Source organism: Gigantopelta aegis, chromosome 3 (assembly GCF_016097555.1).
Source record: "Gigantopelta aegis isolate Gae_Host chromosome 3, Gae_host_genome, whole genome shotgun sequence".
NCBI lineage: Eukaryota > Metazoa > Mollusca > Gastropoda > Neomphalida > Peltospiridae > Gigantopelta > Gigantopelta aegis.
The window spans coordinates 4,486,266-4,503,368 of NC_054701.1; the positions used below are offsets into that span (position 1 = coordinate 4,486,266).

Consider the following 17,103-nt stretch of genomic DNA (forward strand, 5'->3'; position numbering starts at 1 on the left):
CACGGTACTTATATCTGCGCCAAGCCATAGACGGCTTGTTAATAGTAGCGTGCCTTTTCCGACCGTATGTCCGAGTTCGTATTTTAAGCTTTGACAATACCATTGATAACATTGACGTTTGGTGACCGCGTGGTTGGTTGCGTTTATGAATGACAGTTCCTCTAGTGTCGTCTTCTTCTTTTGAGACGTGCCAACAACTCAAACATGTAGCACACATCGCCAGCAACCTTCCCGTGGACCCGAGGTATTGTGTAAACTTATTTTATCTTTAATGAGCGCCCTAGAAATGTGGGCGGGACTGTCCCAGCGCACCTTTTTTGACAGGTCGACTACGGTTGAGCGGCGGTAGTTGTCAACGTTCTCCACTGAATGGGATCGTTGAACGTGAACACGTGAGAGTATTATAGTCGATAACTACGTGATTATCACGTGTATTACTACTTTAAAATCATATTACTACAGAACTGAAGCGAAATATCCCTTAGTTGATGGATATTCCAGTTTGAACGCGTTTCAAGAAATGTCCAGGCCGGTGTAAATATTGGCCTATTTAATATTTAGACAATACGGATTGAGGCTGCCCGCTCGGTGACTGCACCTTACTCCTGTGGTGCAGAAACTTATCATCTTTCTGACCAGCCGAAAAGACATCTGCGAAATTTGTGAGTATTTATGTATCAAGCTGTAACGTGAAAACATTTTCTAAAGCAGCAACCGTTGGTAATCGGTTTAATTGTCAAATTAATGAATGTTATGTCCATTATGTTTGTTGAGTTGCGTGGTTTTCGTGTTCAAGTAATACATGTGATGCCAAAGTAATTAAGACCACCCATGAATATGGGTGACAGTCGAAAACAGATCGGGATACTGTGTTTTCGAGTGGTTTAGTTGTTTTTCACACTTTGGATTTCTTTTATATCGGTAAGTCGTGTTTGTGAACATTTTAATTTTTTTATTGTTAATATACACCATGTATGTATTACATGTGTAGTTACACAAATAAGGTATTAGACAGTTGACACACACACACACACACACACACAGAGAGAGAGAGAGAGAGAGAGAGAGAGAGACAGAGACAGAGAGGGAGGGAGGGAGGGAGGGAGGGACACACACAGACACACACACACAGACAGGATGGGAGGGGAAGAGGGGAGGATGGGGTGAGAGAAAGAGAAAACATGAGGTGAGAAAGAAAGAGAGGAATGTGGTGGGAGAAAGAAAACACGAGGGAGCTCTAGAGAAAGTGAAAGAGACAGTGTCTGTGTGTGAGAGTGAGAGAGAGAGAGAGCGAGCGGGAGATAGAGAGAGAGAGAGAGAGAAAGAAAGAAAGAGAGAGACAGAGAGAGGGACAGAGAGAGAGAGAGAGAGAGAGAGAGAGAGAGAGAGAGAGAGAGAGAGAGAGAGAGAGAGAAAGAGATAGATAGAGAGACAGAGATAGAGAGATCGAACGAGGGGTGGGGGACCACATCGTTTTATGTACCAGATGTACCAGTCATGGGATGCAGGGTGGGATGGGGAAAACTGAGTCCATTAAGGATGACTAATCCTGCAATACATTACTATGTAGACATACTAGATGCAGTCTTTTGAGCAGGTGGCCTTTATCAACAGGTTACAATGTTTCAATTAGTGTTCATTATGTAATGCCATTTATAGGCAGGTGGATTGTTATGCAAGGTGTTTTAAATATAACACCCATGGTTGTCTGTTGATTATTTCATTAAGCTGTGTTATATATCATTATGTGCAGCTATTTATGATTAATATATTTGAGTGATATATAAATATTTACTTTAATACATTTAACCAATGCAGCGGGCATCTGAGGTGTGTACAAATGTCTTAAGGAAACACCACCTGTTTACAATTACTTGAATCAATATTTAGTTACAAATTCAGCCGGTAGCTGGTTTCAACAGTCAAATGGTCATTGTTTCATTCATACTGTGTTCACACCTGTAAGAGTCGGGACAGAGCTGGGAGGTGTTCCACAGTCCTCTGTTTATCTTACTATTTATGTATTGGCACCTCACATCTCATTAACAGAAACCAGACTGTTTAACGACACCCCAGCACATTGCTCATTAGTGGCTATTAATTAAGTGTGGTATGTAGTCTAGAGAATAGAGAAGAAACTCATTGCTATTTTACCGGCCTTGGTGGTGTAGTGGTTAAACCATCAGACATCAGTCTGGTAGGTACTGGGTTCGCAGCCCGGTACAGGCTTCCACCCAGAGCTAGTTTTAACAACTCAAGACCACTACACCCCTTCTTTGTCACTAACAACTAACCCACTGATCTGGACAGACAGCCCAGTTTCGGTATTCTGATCAGTGGTTGGTAATGTTGGCTAGGTGTTCGGTATTCTGATATCAGTGGTTGGTAATGTTGGCTAGATGTTCGGTATTCTGATCAGTGGTTGGTAATGTTGGCTAGGTGTTTGGTATTCTGATCAGTGGTTGGTAATGTTGGCTAGGTGTTCGGTATTCTGGTCAGTGGTTGGTAATGTTGGCTAGGGGTTCGGTATTCTGATCAGTGGTTGGTAATGTTGGCGAGGTGTTCGGTATTCTGATCAGTGGTTGGTAATGTTGGCTAGGTGTTCGGTATTCTGGTCAGTGGTTGGTAATGTTGGCGAGGTGTTCGGTATTCTGATCAGTGGTTGGTAATGTTGGCTAGGTGTTCGGTATTCTGATCAGTGGTTGGTAATGTTGGCTAGGTGTTCGGTATTCTGATCAGTGGTTGGTAATGTTGGCTAGGTGTTCGGTATTCTGATCAGTGGTTGGTAATGTTGGCTAGGTGTTCGGTATTCTGGTCAGTGGTTGGTAATGTTGGCGAGGTGTTCGGTATTCTGATCAGTGGTTGGTAATGTTGGTTAGGTGTTCGGTATTCTGGTCAGTGGTTGGTAATGTTGGCTAGGTGTTCGGTATTCTGGTCAGTGGTTGGTAATGTTGGCGAGGTGTTCGGTATTCTGATCAGTGGTTGGTAATGTTAGCTAGGTGTTCGGTATTCTGATCAGTGGTTGGTAATGTTGGCTAGGTGTTCGGTATTCTGATCAGTGGTTGGTAATGTTGGCTAGGTGTTCGGTATTCTGATCAGTGGTTGGTAATGTTGGTTAGGTGTTCGGTATTCTGGTCAGTGGTTGGTAATGTTGGCTAGGTGTTCGGTATTCTGATCAGTGGTTGGTAATGTTGGCTAGTTGTTCGGTATTCTGATATCAGTGGTTGGTAATGTTGGCTAGGTGTTCGGTATTCTGATCAGTGGTTGGTAATGTTGGCTAGGTGTTCGGTATTCTGGTCAGTGGTTGGTAATGTTGGCTAGGTGTTCGGTATTCTGATCAGTGGTTGGTAATGATGGCTAGGTGTTCGGTATTCTGATCAGTGGTTGGTAATGTTGGCTAGGTGTTCGGTATTCTGGTCAGTGGTTGGTAATGTTGGCTAGGTGTTCGGTATTCTGATCAGTGGTTGGTAATGTTGGCTAGGTGTTCGGTATTCTGGTCAGTGGTTGGTAATGTTGGCTAGGTGTTCGGTATTCTGATATCAGTGGTTGGTAATGTTGGCTAGGTGTTCGGTATTCTGGTCAGTGGTTGGTAATGTTGGCTAGGTGTTCGGTATTCTGATCAGTGGTTGGTAATGTTGGCTAGGTGTTCGGTATTCTGATCAGTGGTTGGTAATGTTGGCGAGGTGTTCGGTATTCTGGTCAGTGGTTGGTAATGTTGGCTAGGTGTTCGGTATTCTGATATCAGTGGTTGGTAATGTTGGCTAGGTATTCGGTATTCTGGTCAGTGGTTGGTAATGTTGGCTAGGTGTTCAATATTCTGATATCAGTGGTTGGTAATGTTGGCGAGGTGTTCGGTATTCTGATATCAGTGGTTGGTAATGTTGGCTAGGTGTTCGGTATTCTGGTCAGTGGTTGGTAATGTTGGCTAGGTGTTCGGTATTCTGATCAGTGGTTGGTAATGTTGGCTAGGTGTTCGGTATTCTGATATCAGTGGTTGGTAATGTTGGCTAGGTGTTCGGTATTCTGGTCAGTGGTTGGTAATGTTGGCTAGGTGTTCAATATTCTGATATCAGTGGTTGGTAATGTTGGCGAGGTGTTCGGTATTCTGATATCAGTGGTTGGTAATGTTGGCTAGGTGTTCGGTATTCTGGTCAGTGGTTGGTAATGTTGGCTAGGTGTTCGGTATTCTGGTCAGTGGTTGGTAATGTTGGCTAGGTGTTCGGTATTCTGATCAGTGGTTGGTAATATTGGCTAGGTGTTCGGTATTCTGATTTCAGTGGTTGGTAATGTTGGCTAGGTGTTCGGTATTCTGGTCAGTGGTTGGTAATGTTGGCTAGGTGTTCGGTATTCTGATATCAGTGGTTGGTAATGTTGGCGAGGTGTTCGGTATTCTGATATCAGTGGTTGGTAATGTTGGCGAGGTGTTTGGTATTCTGGTCAGTGGTTGGTAATGTTGGCTAGGTGTTCGGTATTCTGATATCAGTGGTTGGTAATGTTGGTGAGGTGTTCGGTATTCTGATATCGGTGGTTGGTAATGTTGGCGAGGTGTTCGGTATTCTGATATCAGTGGTTGGTAATGTTGGCTAGGTGTTCGGTATTCTGATATCAGTGGTTGGTAATGTTGGCTAGGTGTTCGGTATTCTGGTCAGTGGTTGGTAATGTTGGCGAGGTGTTCGGTATTCTGGTCAGTGGTTGGTAATGTTGGCTAGGTGTTCGGTATTATGGTCAGTGGTTGGTAATGTTGGCGAGGTGTTCGGTAATCTGGTCAGTGGTTGGTAATGTTGGCTAGAGTTATATTTATCTTAAATTAGTAGTTTGATATTTTTTTCTGGAGTTAGACTTCTTTAAGTTAGTGATAAGTGATGTTTAGTTATGATTATCTAGATTAGTAGTTAGTGATGTCATCTGGTTATGATTATCTAGATTAGTAGTTAGTGATGTCATCTGGTTATGATTATCTAGATTAGTAGTTAGTGATGTCATCTGGTTATGATTATCTAGATTAGTAGTTAGTGATGTCATCTGGTTATGATTATCTAGATTATAATGATCGGTGATGATATCTTGAATTAGAATCATTATCAAAATACATGTTTTGTGTTGTTGAATATCTAGTTAAACTTAAATGATCTGGAATTCCGGTAGATGATATTGAGATTTAGTTTCGTAGTTACACACAAGTCTTTGTAAGTTGTGAAAGTGATTGTTTCATACATCACTCTTGCAATGCAAGATTGCTATTGAATCTTTATTGTTTCAACATTACTAATGCACCTGAATGTGTTTGAAGAAAATTTTGTCATTAATTTTTTTTACCTTTTACGAAATATGAATTTGAAGTGAAATTACGGTTAGATATGCTATATTTATTGTGTACAAAGCCAAAACAAGAATGCGAAGAGTGACTGTTGTGGACCTTAGTTCCGTGAAATTGTTTTTGTGTAATCCATAAATGGTTTATGGAATTTAGAAGTAACTAGAAGCCTGACACAGTACCAGATGTCTAAGTTATAAAAGTTCAAGGCTGGCTCTGTGTGAAATTTGTCCAGTGTGGTAAACATTTTTGTGATAATTGCATGTATTTGTACTTGGTGGCCGGAAGCAGGGTAATTGTATATAATTTGTAAATATGTGTTGTGTGTAAATCATAATAATTGTGATTGCTGGCAGCTGCTCTTTAATTAAATACAAACTGGTTGTGAGTGAAATGTGATACTAGAAATAGTTTTTCAGTTTTGTAGCGTTTTGAAACCCAGCCAAGAAACATATGCTGCTGGGCAGTTCGGACACATTTCACATTTTTACACATACTCCATCTGTCTTATCCATCCATCCACCCATCCACCCATCCATCCACCCATCCATCTGTCTTATCCATCCATCCATCCATCCATCCATCCATCCATCCATCCATCCATCTGTCTTATCCATCCATCCATCCATCCATCCATCCATCCATCCATCCATCTGTCTTATCCATCCATCCATCCATCCATCCATCTGTCTTATCCATCCATCCATCCATCCATCCATCCACCCATGTGTGTTCAGAAGATTGCAAACTGGATTTATTGGTAGTTATAAATGTGTAATCTGTACGTTGTGTACTGTGGGTTTATTGGTAGCTGTAAATGTGTAATCTGTACGTTGTGTACTGTGGGTTTATTGGTAGCTGTAAATGTGTAATCTGTACGTTGTGTACTGTGGGTTTATTGGTAGCTGTAAATGTGTAATCTGTACGTTGTGTACTGTGGGTTTATTGGTAGCTGTAAATGTGTAATCTGTACGTTGTGTACTGTGGGTTTATTGGTAGCTGTAAATGTGTAATCTGTACGTTGTGTACTGTGGGTTTATTGGTAACTGTAAATGTGTAATCTGTACGTTGTGTACTGTGGGTTTATTGGTAGCTATAAATGTGTAATCTGTACGTTGTGTACTGTGGGTTTATTGGTAGCTCTAAATGTGTAATCTGTATGTTGTGTACTGTGGGTTTATTGGTAACTGTAAATGTGTAATCTGTACGTTGTGTACTGTGGGTTTATTGGTAGTTGTAAATGTGTAATCTGTACGTTGTGTACTGTGGGTTTATTGGTAGCTGTAAATGTGTAATCTGTACGTTGTGTACTGTGGGTTTATTGGTAACTGTAAATGTGTAATCTGTACGTTGTGTACTGTGGGTTTATTGGTAGCTGTAAATGTGTAATCTGTACGTTGTGTACTGTGGGTTTATTGGTAGCTGTAAATGTGTAATCTGTACGTTGTGTACTGTGGGTTTATTGGTAGCTGTAAATGTGTAATCTGTACGTTGTGTACTGTGGGTTTATTGGTAACTGTAAATGTGTAATCTGTACGTTGTGTACTGTGGGTTTATTGGTAACTGTAAATGTGTAATCTGTACGTTGTGTACTGTGGGTTTATTGGTAGTTGTAAATGTGTAATCTGTACGTTGTGTACTGTGGGTTTATTGGTAGCTGTAAATGTGTAATCTGTACGTTGTGTACTGTGGGTTTATTGGTAGCTATAAATGTGTAATCTGTACGTTGTGTACTGTGGGTTTATTGGTAACTGTAAATGTGTAATCTGTACATTGTATATGGTGGGTTTATCATTTCAGCCTGAGATCACTTCAGTTCACAATCCACTTAATTTGCGGGAGTTATCAAAACACAAACTCTGTTACACCATTAAGGCAGAAACCTGATCTTGTGTTTTCAGACTGTAGATGAACTAGGTGCCCTGTGTGACAGGAAATAAGAAACAAAGTGTTAAGCTTATGTATCCTTAGTACTAGCTTCACAATTGTTTCCAATATTCATTGCACACAAATGTAGAATATGTTACTATAATGTTTTGTACTTGATGGATAACTAGCTTGAATTAATCAATAATTTATTTATTTTATATGTTATTTTATTTTTTATTGAAATGAAATTAATATTTTAAAACTAAAATTTATATATATATATTTAATACAAATAAATGACTTAGTATTGTTATATGGTTGGTAGGTAGATAGTACATGCCTCGAGAAACAATTGCATGCTGCAAACCTAACTTCTGCCTTATTGTATTGCCTGAAATTCACTTAATTTATATACTAGTAGCCTTACAAATTAAATACCTCACTCTTTAGTCATGATCAGTATAGTTTTCTAACAACAATAAACATATAAATAGAAGAGAACAATGTTTAGTACTACACATCCATGTCTTTACAATGTATGTACATACACTGGTTAGATATTTATGTTATTCTGTTTACACCTTCTGTTTACTGTTTTTCTGCCTTTTTTTAAAGAACATTAATGTGTATATAAAGCCAGGTATATAAATCCAGACTGCAGAATATTATTCATGTGTCCTGTGTACAAATACTTCTGACCGAAATCAAACATATAAGAAATATTCATGAGATGAGACAGCAAATATGAATTAAACACTTGAAAAAACGCAGAGTGGAGAAACTGTGAAGCTGTTATTGATGTTTTGTCAATGTGTGAGAGATTTATTATCCTTTATTGTGCTCTGGCAACAACAGAGGGACACTTAAAAGTATCTATCTTTTTCTTACACTTTTCGAGGATTTTTCAAGGGTTTTTCAAGCAGAGCTAGATGACCATTGAGCGGTATACACCGGCTGGCTGCGGCTGTTTTATTGTAAGCAGGTGAAATCAGGTGTCGGGTGGCTCATCATGGGGTCAGCGATCATCCTTGTTTTCACCTTCACGAGGAATTCTTTAAAGCTTCCACTTTACATGAAGACGTAGAGGCTTTAACGGTTTCATAAATAATTTATACTTACTCTTATTTACCAAGCTTCAGAGTAATGTACCATGTTGGTATTAAACTATGGGTGTCTGCATTCTTTATTCCTGGGTTTTTCTTCTTGTTGTTTGTGTGTGGTTTTCTTATTTCCCACTGATCTCTTTGAAAAGTAGCGGTGGGATTTAGCTCAGTTGGTTGAGTGCTCACTTGAGGTGCTTGCATCACAGGATTGAACCACCTTGGTGGCTCCATGTAGCTGATCGTGTTTTTCTCATTCCAACCAGTGCACCACAACTGGACAAAGGCTGTGGTGTGTGTTTTCCTGTCTGTTGGAAAGTGCATATAAAAGGTCCCTTGCTACATTAGAATTTTTTTTAGCTGGTTTCCTCTAATGACTACAAGTCAGAATTACCAAATGTTTGACAATCAATAGCCAATGATTAATTAATCGATGTGCTCCAGTGGTGTCGTTAAACAAAACAAACTTTAACTTTCAAAAGTACATATACATGTAGATGGTGACTGCCATGTTGGTGTGTTGGTGTGTGTTGGTGTGTTGGTGTGTCGTGGTGTGTCGGTGTGTTGTGATGTGTTGGTGTGTTGTGTGTTGGTGTGGTGGTGTGTGTTGGTGTGTCGTGATGTGTTGGTGTGTCGTGGTGTGTCGTTGTGTGTTGGTGTGTCGTGATGTGTCGGTGTGTCATGATGTGTTGGTGTGTTGTGATGTGTCGGTGTGTCATGGTGTGTTGGTGTGTTGTGGTGTGTTGTGGTGTGTCGTGATGTGTCGGTGTGTCATGGTGTGTTGGTGTGTTGTGATGTGTTGGTGTGCCGTGGTGTGTTTCGGTGTGTTGTGGTGTGTCAGTGTGTTGTGCTGTTTTGGTGTGTTGTGGTGTGTATTGGTGTGTTGTGGTGTGTTTCGGGGTGCTGTGGTGTGTCAGTGCGTTGTGCTGTTTTGGTGTATCGAGGTGTGTCATGGTGTGTTGGTGTGTCGTGGTGTGTTCATGAAAAGCAGTACAGGGTCACCCTCTCATATCACCTCATGTGTCAACATTTTTCACTGACCGCTCGATAAAAGGTTACAATGCTTTTAAGAATTTGACTATTTGGTCTCATCCATATGGATTTTTTCCACAATTTGATCGATAGAGAGAAATAAAGGAAACCGTGCTGCTACTCATTCAATAAAGAACCAAGAGATCTTTTATATGCACTTTCTCAGACAGGACAGTGCATACCACGACCTTTAACAGGACTGGTAAAAGCCTGAGTCTGTTGAGGATGATCTGTCCTGTGATTTATCATACCTCAGGCGAGTGTTCTTAGAAGTAAATCACAGACCATACTTTTAAAAATTGGCTGCTCTAGAAAACAACGTGCCATGTGTTTTACATCTCATAAACAGTCATGTGCCGGGTGTCATTAAACATGTTTGTTTTGGGTGGGTGTTTTTTATACAATTGTTAGCATTCAGATCAAATTATAATTACTATAAATCAGGAAATATTAATGAGCATAAAATTGCAGCAAATTTAGCGAGGTTACAAGACACAAATATTTCAGGGATTAAATTTAAAGACTTATAACAGACTGTTGTGAAAAACGTTTGTGTGATTGTTTTGTTGGTGATGAAGAGAACATACAGCATTGGTTACATGCTGTTGATTAAACCAAAACGGATATAGCCAACAACAATTAGTTAGTTAGCATGCACATTACTGCAATTTTCTATCAAACGCCAAAATTGATCAGAAGTACTGGCATTAGTTTAGCTGATACTACAGCTTAAGGTACCAATCGGTTTATTTTAGTTTCTAATATGCCGACCTTGCTAAAGGTTTATGTCGCTAATATGTCACTTATGTCAATTTTGCTCAAATTTAAGATTGCTAATATTTTATGTCTTACAGTACTTGTGGGTGGGTGGGTGGGTGGGTGGGTGGTTGGTTGGTTGGTTGGTTGGTTGGTTGGTTGGTTGGTTGGTTGGTTGGTTGGTTGGTTGGTTGGTTGGTTGGTTGGTTGGTTGGATGGATGGATACAAATGATGATCCATTCAATGTAAAAAAAATCAACAGTTATACTAAAGTAAGTTTGGGGTTTTAAAATTTGGAATGGAACAGCAATATTGTTCTTACATTTTATCTATCTCTAAATGAAATCATCTACCAGATATTCCCGCCATCATATTTAGTTATGAATGATTGCATTCCACCTAACCTAGTTAACAGTTATAGAATAACAGTGAGTGTTTGAAGTGTATGCAGAGCAGTATTGTGTGGTTTGTTTCTGTTGTATGTTTTGTTTTGTTTACAACCAAGGTGATAACTCAGCCTTTTGTTTACAGATCAGGTGGACTGCTGCAGGTGAGAGAGATAATAAATCGTCAGGTCAACAGAGCCAGGATACCGAGCATGTGCAGAAGGGCCATCATGCACAATGATGTCACAGTCACTTGATGTCAGTGCTTTAATCACACACACTCCACGAGGTTGCCGTGGTTACCGATGATCAGCCTGACAGCAGCTTTATCTTACAAGGTGGATGTTTACACAGTTTAAGACACTACAGTTTGTTCGTGTGTGTGTTTGTGTGTGTGTGTGTGTGTCTGTGTGTGTGTTTGTGCGTGTGTTTGTGCATGTGTGTGTGGTGTGTGTGTGTGGTGTGTGTGTGTATGTTTATTGACAGTATAACATTCATAAGATATATCATTGCTGGTAGTTCGTTGAACTGTGGTGACAAGACAAGATTTGTTGGTGGGCCCATTGAGCTATTTTTCTTTCCAGGCAGTGCACTACGACTGGTATATGAAAGGCCGTGGTATGTGCTTTCCTCTCAGGGATGGTGCATCTAAAAGATCCCTTGCTGCTAATCGAAAAGAGTAGCCCATGAAGTGGCGACAGCAGGTTTTCTTTCTCAATATTTGTGTGGTCTTTAACCATATGTCTGACGCCATATAACTGTAAATAAAATGTGTTGAGTGCATCATTAAATAAAACATTTCCTTGGATGCTAACAATATTGCAAAAACTGAATATATTTAATTTCATCCCAGCACGTTTTGTTTTAATGAAAGCACCTCAGCACTTTGTTTTAAAGCACAACTATTTGTTATCTGGTGTATTGTTATATGGCCCTTGTGTAGATAGTAAGAAAAGAAATTTGCTACCCCCACCTAGGCTACTCCTATGTAATACAGCAGCAAGGGATGCCACAGACATATGACAGCAATTTGATAAAAGTTTAAAGTTAAAGTTTGTTTTGTTTAACGACACCAGTAGAGCATATTGATTTATTAATCATCAGCTTTTGGATGTCAAACATTTGGTAATTTGGTCTCAAATTCTTCAGAAGAAACCCACTTTATTTTTCTATTAGCAGCAAGGAATCTTTTATATGCACTTCCCACAGACAGGACAGCACATACCACAATGTTTGATATACCAGTCACATGGCACTGGTTGGGATGGAGAAAAACTCCAATCAGAGAATGGGTCCACTGAGGTGGTTCAATTCTATGACAGAACCATGTTAGGGGGTGTTCTACTGACGGAGTTAGATCACAACCATGTTAGGGGGTGTTCTACTGACGGAGTTAGATCACAACCATGTTAGGGGGTGTTCTACTGACGGAGTTAGATCACAACCATGTTAGGGGGTGTTCTACTGACGGAGTTAGATCACAACCATGTTAGGGGTGTTCTACTGACGGAGTTAGATCACAACCATGTTAGGGGGTGTTCTGCTGACGGAGTTAGATCACAACCATGTTAGGGGGTGTTCTACTGACGGAGTTAGATCACAACCATGTTAGGGGGTGTTCTACTGACGGAGTTAGATCACAACCATGTTAGGGGGTGTTCTACTGACGGAGTTAGATCACAACCATGTTAGGGGGTGTTCTACTGACGGAGTTAGATCCCAACCATGTTAGGGGGTGTTCTGCTGACGGAGTTAGATCACAACCATGTTAGGGGGTGTTCTGCTGACGGAGTTAGATCACAACCATGTTAGGGGGTGTTCTACTGACGGAGTTAGATCCCAACCATGTTAGGGGGTGTTCTACTGACGGAGTTAGATCCCAACCATGTTAGGGGGTGTTCTACTGACGGAGTTAGATCCCAACCATGTTAGGGGGTGTTCTACTGACGGAGTTAGATCCCAACCATGTTAGGGGGTGTTCTACTGACGGAGTTAGATCCCAACCATGTTAGGGGGTGTTCTACTGACGGAGTTAGATCACAACCATGTTAGGGGGTGTTACTACTGACGGAGTTAGATCACAACCATGTTAGGGGGTGTTCTACTGACGGAGTTAGATCACAACCATGTTAGGGGGTGTTCTACTGACGGAGTTAGATCCCAACCATGTTAGGGGGTGTTCTACTGACGGAGTTAGATCCCAACCATGTTAGGGGGTGTTCTACTGACGGAGTTAGATCACAACCATGTTAGGGGGTGTTCTACTGACGGAGTTAGATCCCAACCATGTTAGGGGGTGTTCTACTGACGGAGTTAGATCCCAACCATGTTAGGGGGTGTTCTACTGACGGAGTTAGATCACAACCATGTTAAGGGGTGTTCTACTGACGGAGTTAGATCACAACCATGTTAGGGGGTGTTCTACTGACGGAGTTAGGGGGTGTTCTGCTGACGGAGTTAGATCCCAACCATGTTAGGGGGTGTTCTACTGACAGAGTTAGATCCCACCCCATACCAGTACTAGCTGGAAAACCCCTGATAGTTCCACCAAGGGGAATAGACCCCATAACCCATGGCACCTCTGATGAGCACACACTACCACTGAGCTATAGTCCACATGTTAACCTTGGTTGTCAGTTTGTGACAAATGGTTAACATCTGCTGAGATTCATGCATTTGCCCATTTACAGAAGAAGAAAAAAGTGCACTCTTTGTTATATCAATCATGTGGAAAACCCCAGTGTTTTTCTGTAAGGGATGGATCTTATAACCTCTTTGATCTCTAGTGTGCAGCATTGCTGAAGGTAAATATATTGTTACCTTAGTCTGCAATTTTAGTAGCCACCTCACTGATATAATGGTTAGTCATTGGCCCTAAGGTTGGTAGGTATTGGGTTGGTCACCCACCCAGAGTCTGTTTGAACAGATCAATGGGGAGGTATACAACCTCTACACTGACTTGTCTCTCACCAACAACTACACCTCAACCCTTGTCTTCTATAGACAGCCCAGATAGCCTAGGTATGGGCCCAAGACATTGTGCTTAAATACTGAATTAGATATAAGCATGAAAATCAAGTGAGAATAAAATGAAACAATTCCAGAAATGTAGCTTTAATCCCTCTCTGCATAGGTTAACAAGTTAAGCTTTATAACAATACTGTGGTACAGGTACATGTATACATCCTGTGCAACTGATACTAACGTTCTGTGGGGGGATTGTATGAACCTTTTAATTTTATGTTTGCATGTTGTTAAATACACAGAGCTGATTGAATCTCACCCACTTGGGTGGTGCAAGATTTTGTTTTCTAAACCAGAAACTCTTCAAAACAAAAAAACAAATAAAATTAAAAATTGTTTTAATCTAAACACAAATGAACCATCTAGTAAACTGTTTGAAATGTCAGTATAGCTAATAGATTCAGCTGACTTATTTGACAGTTTGGGCCATTAACATGTTGAATAATGACACTATTATTGAAGAAATGTTTGGCTTGGTTTTATTGCTGAATTAAGCGAGTGTTTGTATAAATTTTACTCTTTGTTGGTGATTCACAGTTTACTGTTAGATTTTGAAGTAGGCAATCAAACCTACTCTGGTGGGCACCTCTGTTAACCGGCCACTTGTCTTAAAGTCACCGACTCAAGTTTTCAAGATACGCATACCGTTTCTGTTTCACGTGAAATGGGTTTAGAGTTACTACGAACACCAGGCTAATTTGAAAGACTTTTGATTTGCAGGAATTGATCATTTAAGTACGAAGTTTAAGTTCTGTGTATTTTAATGGTGAGAAAAGCTGTAGTAGAAAAGCTATAGTAGTCACAAATTATTTTACTCTGCTTGTTAACTAAGGTCCGTGCCTCTAAGTGCTGGGCTACTTCAGTATTTTCCCCAAAACATCTATAGTCCTTCCCATCCTATAAAAATGTTTTTTGTAAATAATTGAAGTATGTGTTAACTTGTGTTAAGCAGTCACCCTTCTATGATATCATATTTTAATGCTCTACAAAGTGAATGCTTAACACAGGTTTTATTTAATTTATTTACAGAGTTCTTGAGACTTTTGCAGTACAATGAAGGGTGAAAGATCCCAGTGCTGAACCTAGCACATCACAAAGAAGCTAAACGTGGAGACTTTAGAAGATGTACTATTGGATTAAATGGATGACAAAATAAATCATTATTTGAAAGTCTGCTTAATAACTGGCGGGTGACATTTATAGCATGGATTCCTAAAACACCCATTCTGTTGTTAATATAGACCATCTGTATTTATTCTGTGGAATTGATCTAATTTTATGCAGTATAAACTCGAGCTTTCTAATTTCTGAGATTTCACACAAACCCCCCCAACATTTGTCCTGTTTGGATATTGTTTTTTTTTTATGTGGCAACATTGCTTCAGTTTAGTAGTTGACAATGGAGATAGAGCAGGCGTTTTCTGACTTGTTGACAGAGTTTGAGAGTGAGACAGCTCTGATTGCAGCTGTAGATTCTGACCCGGACTCTAGTGAGGAGGACGATGAGGTGGACTCCACGGAGAGAAGAACCGCAATAAAGACAAAACAACCATTGGCTGATCACAACTCTGTGTTCATTTCTAACAGTAAACACAGGCTTATTGCATCTGATGAAAACGGTTCCAAGACAACAAGAGAACCAGCAACTGACAACAAGTGTTGTCATGGATACTCGACAACAACAACAGACAACATTGGAGAAGTGAAATATATTGATGAAAATGACAACATAGAGGTAGGTGCTGGTAATGATAACACAGGGTCATACGTAACTGAAAATGAATAGTGGGTGAGCAGTGAAAAAATTCTTTATTATATTTTATTGTTAGATTATCTACTTCTGTACATTCGACGTGTTTCATGTCATCCTGGTTTTCCTGGTTTTCCTAGTACTACAAAATGCATTTTTCATATTTTTAAAACCGCACATACCTCAGAGAAGTTAATAATCAGGGCTAGCTCTGGGGCAACAGAACATTTCGCCATATTATCTGTTAAACTTCAAAACTTGAAAAACCCAGTTATTTTGTAATAAAATATCAATTATTACATGAAATTATTCGCCAAATTAAAATAAAATTGTCAATTGTTTTTGGAATTTGCAATGCGTGAGTTTGGCAAGTGCCAGAGCTAGCCCTGGGTTATGGAGACAAGCTGTATTGTATCTGTAAGGGTATTTCCCTCTTTCATTGTCACACACTCTTCTTTCATCGGTTGTAACTTTATGCAAATGTCTTACAAATTTGAAGATTAACCAAACTTATAGTTAGTTTGTTTTGTTTAATGACCAAACTAGAGCACATTGATTTATTAGTCATCGGCTATCGGATGTCAAACCAAAGTGTCTATTTTTACAGGTTGAAAAGTTCTAGGGTCTACGGCCCTAACCGTTTGAAATAACATGACTTCAAAGCACTGAGTTATTCAAGTGCTGGAGAGGTCAGCTTACTTGTAATCATCAAAGACAAATTTCAGAAGGCATTTTTTCTGGGGGTTTTTAATTTTTTTTTTAAAGAAGACCTATTTTAACCTGGTGCACAAAGTAATGACTCTGGAAATGGTGGTATGGTGCCAGAAGTCTTTTATATGAATTTTATCTTATTAAGTTTAACCAGTATTTAACTTTACCTCCCCTGACTGAGATCATGTTTGTTACAAAAGAAAAAATGTGATTCTTTTATTTACTTAATAATTAAATTCCTCTTCACGTTAATTTAAGTGGTTACCCATTGTGTTTTGAATAATACCGACTTCTGTGTTAACATTGCAGTACTAAGAGACCATCTCACAGAGTGCCTGTGCCAATCATGTAGAGTGGCTCCATGTGTTAGTCAACTTACTGCCGGCTTTAACTTTAAACTTTAGAGTTTATATCAAGTGGCACTTGTCGTGTAAAGGGCCAGGCCCTTGTCTTATGTTACCGATTGCTATGGCACGTAATGTAAACCACAAACAAGCCTCTTTACATTTGTATATGCTGGAAACACACCAGTTTTAGCGGGTGATCAGCAGAGGTAGAAAACCCCACTAAATGTTGTTTGCAGAGCAGAATGCATTAATCCAGGATATGTAGCCGTGTGACTTGCACGCATTATACATGGTTTAGGTAAATCTGTGTGGTTGATTTCGCCTAATTGACCGTGTTGATGTTGCGTGTGTACCCGAGTGTATTGAATGGTGGAGTGATTTGAGATCAGGGGAAGTGTAGATTAATCTCATTAATGGCCGAGGGGAATGGGAACTGTTTGATATATGATTAGATTGCATTAACAACCTATGGCATTTCATTCTGATGCTTTTATGCAGTGTTCTCATGGAAATTTAATATTCATTACCGTCAAAGCTTTATGGGCTTCACAAATCAAAAGTGTTTGAACAGAGAGTTTTTTTGAAAGAATGTTTATTCATATCGTGACTGCAAACTAGTTTGTTGAAAGAATGTTTATTCATATCGTGACTGCCAGCTAGGTTGTTGAAAGAATGTTTATTCATATTGTGACTGCCAGCTAGTGTGTTGAAAGAATGTTTATTCATATCGTGACTGCCAGCTAGTCTGTTGAAAGAATGTTTATTAATATCGTGACTGCCAGCTAGTCTGTTGAAAGAATGTTTATTCATATC

At 39.7% G+C, this 17,103-nt stretch overlaps 1 protein-coding gene and 1 long non-coding RNA gene across 2 annotated transcripts in view; both read left to right on the forward strand.

The window, feature by feature from the left end:
* Positions 1-383: 383 nt before the first annotated feature.
* On the forward strand, positions 384-15,094 carry LOC121367415. Its single transcript, XR_005957379.1, has 3 exons — positions 384-662; positions 10,604-10,796; positions 14,512-15,094. It is a non-coding gene; the product is annotated as an uncharacterized LOC121367415 (long non-coding RNA).
* A 4-nt stretch (positions 15,095-15,098) lies between these two features.
* The window catches only part of LOC121367414 (smoothelin-like protein 1), a 90,972-nt gene continuing 88,967 nt past the window's right edge, over positions 15,099-17,103 (forward strand). The window contains exon 1 of the mRNA XM_041491569.1: positions 15,099-15,217. The gene's annotated coding sequence lies outside the window, so the exon portion shown is untranslated. The remainder of the gene's footprint in view (positions 15,218-17,103) is intronic.